Here is a 5000-nt window from a genome sequence, read left to right as displayed (position 1 = left end):
GTATACTTATACTTATGAAATGAACGGTATGGTAAACAACACAGCTCAATTCCAAAACAATGTCACACAAAATCTTTCAATACAAATTAAAATAAATCGAAATCTATGAAAATTAAATTTATCAATGCAATCGGAAACATCGAAATGGAATTCGTAACATATTTAGTGTTGCAAGTGTGTTGCTATTATGTGCAACAGATGGCGCTGTTTTCGAAAAGGCAAGTTTTATCTGTCACAAGTGTGGCATCAATATAGTAGGTATATAAAAACATGTGCATATTCAAATGGAACATTTTTCAGAATGTCAAAGCAATCGGTGAAGAACTTTCGGAGAATACCGTATGTGTTGCTCTTACGTCCAACAGATGGCGCTGTTTAAAAAAAACACAAAAAAAAAAACATGTTTTTTCCTGCCATAGGAGAGGTATGTATATAGTAGGTATAAAAAAATACGCGCCTATTAGAATGCAACGTTGTGTCAAAATTTCAATGTAATCGATAAAGTGATTTCAAAGATTTCCCTCACATGAAAAACACATGAAAAACACAGTTTTTCAAAAAAGCATATTTTTTTTTCGACATAGACGTGACATCAATATAATATGTATATAAAAACCCGCTCGGATGCGAATGGAAAGTTTTGTGAAAATTTTAAAGCAATCGGTGAAGAACTTTCGGAGATTAGCGATTTTGAACAAACGAACATTTCCATTGTTATTTATATAGATGTGTTTATAAGTATACATTATTATAAAAATAACTGTACTTGCAGACCTCGCACACTATGACCTTCACACTCTATCTGCTTGCCAAGCACCCGGAGGTACAGAGAAGACTGCAGGAGGAAGTGGACACGGTACTTGGCCAGCACACAGGACCCCTCACCTACCACCACTTGGCCCGGCTCTCGTACCTCAAGGCCGTTATTAAAGAGTCCATGAGGTATGAATGACTGATTTTAACATACTAAGAAATTTTGCAACTTTTGAGTCGGATCATGATCTCTACGATCAGTATTTAATTGTTTTATATATTTACGTTATTCACTTTTCACTCTAGAGTATTCAACAAAATTCTTACTAGTTTTTCATTCAACTCTATATATATATATATATATATATATATATATATATATATATATATATATATATATATATATATATATATATATATATATATATATATATATATATGTCGTACCTAGTAGCCAGAACGCACTTCTCGGCCTACTATGCAAGGCCCGATTTGCCTAATAAGCCAAGTTTTCCTGAATTATTATATTTTCTCTAATTTTTTTCTTATGAAATGATAAAGCTACCCATTTCATTATGTATGAGGTCAATATTTTTTATTGGAGTTAAAATTAACGTAGATATATGACCGAACCTAACCAACCCTACCTAACCTAACCTATCTTTATAGGTTAGGTTAGGTTAGGCAGCCGAAAAAGTTAGGTTAGGTTAGGTAGTCGAAAAACAATTAATTCATGAAAACTTGGCTTATTAGGCAAATCGGGCTTTGCATAGTAGGCTGAGAAGTGCGTTCTGGCTACACATATATATATATATATATATTATATATATATATAATATATATATATATATATATATATAATATATACATTGGATTAGAAAACATAAGAATGAAAGTATCTACAGATGGCCTATTGGCCCATATTTTCTCTTGCTGCTTCTATGTTGGTTCGGGGTCATGAAGTGGGTAGGATATACTTATGCGTTTAAGCGTTTAATTGCTGTTGATTACTGGTGTTGACATTTTGATGTGTAGGGCCTCGCTGACGTCGAGTCTCCTGCTATCGCTGTATCTATCAATGATTTCTGTGTTGCTTGTTAAGATTTCTCTGGTGATGATCTGATTGTGAGAAGAGATTATATGTTCCTTGATGGAGCCCTGTTGTTTGTGCATTGTTTGTCGCCTAGAAGGAGACGTTGTTGTCTTGCCTATATACTGATATCTTTGGGGCTTACAGTTCCCTAGTGGATTGTAAGCCCTGTAAGATTACATGGACTGTATGTAATCCTTCACATGCCCACTTGGAGACTGTAAGCCCCAATAAGCTCAATATATGGGCAAGGCAATAACGTCTTTTTCTAGGCGATTAACAATGCACAGACAACAGGGCTCCATCAAGGAACATATAATCTCTTCTCGCAACCAGACCATCACCAGAGAAATCTTAACAAGCAACACAAAAATCATCGATAGATACAGCGATAGCAGGAGACTCGACATCAGCAAGGCTCTACAAATCAAAAAGTTAACACCAGCAATCAACAGCCAATTAACGCATAACTACATTCTACCCACTTCAAGACCCCGGAACCAATATGGAAGCAGCAAGAAAAAATATGGGCCAATAGGCCTTCTGTAATTACTTTCATTTTTATGTTTTCATATCCAATTTATACCCATTGATTCGTGTTATGTGACCTCACCCAAAACATTTGTGTCATATCACCTCACCAACCCGTCATATCAGTGCTCTGTGTCGGTACCTGAGATGAGGGCCAGACAATGACCAATACCGCGGGACTTTGCCCCCACACACTTGGGTGCCACTGATCACCTTGGAAACCCTTCAGTCGAACCACAGGTGTAACCGCAGCCTGCGATCCGGCCTTGCACCCACGGAAGAGTGAAGGAAGACTCGGTACTAACCTCAGGACGTGGCATCTGCAGCTACAGCAATTCCTATGAGTCTTGCTCGGCGTAACAAAGGGTCACAGGTCACCCGTCACACACATAAGAACATAAGAACAAAGGTAACTGCAGAAGGCCTATTGGCCCATACAAGGCAGCTCCTATCTATAACCACCCAATCCCACTCATATACTTGTCCAACCCACGCTTGAAACAATCGAGGGACCCCACCTCCACCACGTTACGCGGCAATTGGTTCCACAAATCAACAACCCTGTTACTGAACCAGTATTTACCCAAGTCTTTCCTAAATCTAAACTTATCCAATTTATACCCATTGTTTCGTGTTCTGTCTTGTGTTGATATTTTTAATACCCAATTATTATCCCCCCTGTTATGTCCATTCATCCACTTGTGAACCTCTCTCATGTCACCCCTAACTCTTTGCCTTTCCAGTGAATGCAACTTAAGCTTTGTTAATCTTTCTTCACATGAAAGATTTTTAATTTGGGGAATTAACTTAGTCATCCTACGTTGGACACGTTCAAGTGAATTTATATCCATTCTATAATGCGGCAACCAAAACTGAACTGCATAATCTAAATGGGGCCTAACTAGAGCAAGATATAGCTTAAGAACCACACCAGGTGTCTTGTTACTAATGCTTCGATTAATAAATCCCAGTGTCCTATTCGCCTTATTACAAACATTCATGCATTGATCCTTTTGTTTTAAATTCTTACTAATCATAACTCCCAGATCCCTTTCGCAATCCGACTTCGCAATCTCAACACCATCTAGCTCGTATCTTGTAACTCTATCATCATTACCTAGCCTTAGAACTTTACATTTATCAGCATTAAACTGCATTTGCCAATCCTTTGACCATTTCAAAACCCTATCTAGATCAACTTGAAGTGATAGTGAGTCCTCCTCCGAATTAATTTCTCTACCGATTTTCGTACCATCGGCAAATTTGCAAATGTTGCTACTCAAACCTGAATCTAAATCATTTATATATATTATAAACAACAGAGGTCCCAGGACAGAGCCCGGAGGTACTCCACTAACAACATTATCCCACTCTGACTTAACCCCATTTATACTAACTCTCTGTTTCCTTTGGAATAGCCATGCCCTAATCCAAGTTAATATAGCACCCCCAATACCATGGGCTTCTATTTTTTTAATTAGTCTTTCATGTGGCACTGTATCAAAAGCTTTGCTAAAGTCAAGGTACACAACATCACAATCCTTACCACTATCAACTGCCTCAATTATGCTGGAATAAAAAGTTAGCAAATTTGTTATGAACGGTCATTTGTAAAACCATGTTGCGACTCATTTATTAATTTATGTTTTTCAAGATGGAGACGAATTGTATTTGCAATTATTGATTCAAGTAACTTTCCCACAATAGACGTTAGGCTAATTGGACGATAGTTTGACGCAAGTGATCTATCTCCTTTCTTAAAAATTGGTACCCCATTAGCTACCTTCCATGACTCTAGCACTCTGCCTGACTCTATTGATTTATTAAATATGGTAGACAGTGGCTCGGAAAGCTCCTCTTTGCATTCTTTAAGCACCCTGGCAAACACTTCATCCGGCCCTGGGGATTTGTTTGGTTTTAGTTTTTCTAATTGTTTAATTACATCCTCCCTGGTAACTGCTAAACTAGTCAACCTGTCCTCATCCCCACCCACATAGACTTGTTCGGCTGAAGGCATATTGTTAAGTTCTTCTTTAGTAAATACAGATAAAAATATTTGTTAAAAATACTACTCATCTCCTTGTCATTATCCGTTATTTGACCTGTCTCAGATTTTAATGGACCTATCCTTTCCCTAGTCTTAGTTCGATATAACTGAAAAAAACCTTTAGGATTTGACTTTGCTTGCTCTGCTATGCGAACTTCATAGTTTCTTTTTGCTTCCCTATTCTCTTTTTTAACATTTCTAACCAGTTGTATGAATTCCTGTTCTAAACTGACTTCCCCATTCTTAATCCTTTTGTACCAAGCTCTCTTTTTACCTATAAGGTTCTTTAAATTATTTGTTATCCACTTTGGGTCATTAGTATTCGATCTATTCAATTTGTATGGTATACTACGTTCCTGTGCTTTGTTTAGAATATTCTTAAATAAGTTATATATTAAATCCACATCGAAATCCCCTTTTACGTCACCTATCGCTGGGTTCATGTCTCGCTCTAAGACCGGCCCACCCCCCATACCCAAGTCTTTTCAATCTATTTGACCCAAAAAATTTCTTAGGCTATTAAAATCAGCTTTTCGAAAATCTAGCACTTTAACAGAATTTTCTCCTACAGGTCTATTC

The 5000-nt window shown here is 37.2% G+C and overlaps 1 long non-coding RNA gene across 1 annotated transcript in view; it reads left to right on the top strand.

The window, feature by feature from the left end:
* The first annotated feature begins 777 nt into the window (after positions 1-777).
* The window catches only part of LOC138357328 (uncharacterized), a 6171-nt gene continuing 1948 nt past the window's right edge, over positions 778-5000 (top strand). Inside the window, exon 1 of the long non-coding RNA XR_011224925.1 lies at positions 778-942. This is a non-coding gene — a long non-coding RNA (uncharacterized lncRNA). The remainder of the gene's footprint in view (positions 943-5000) is intronic.

This window comes from Procambarus clarkii, chromosome 77, assembly GCF_040958095.1.
Source record: "Procambarus clarkii isolate CNS0578487 chromosome 77, FALCON_Pclarkii_2.0, whole genome shotgun sequence".
Taxonomy (NCBI): domain Eukaryota; kingdom Metazoa; phylum Arthropoda; class Malacostraca; order Decapoda; family Cambaridae; genus Procambarus; species Procambarus clarkii.
Note: the sequence above shows the minus strand (reverse complement) of the source record. Positions and strands in the feature narration are given on the sequence as shown.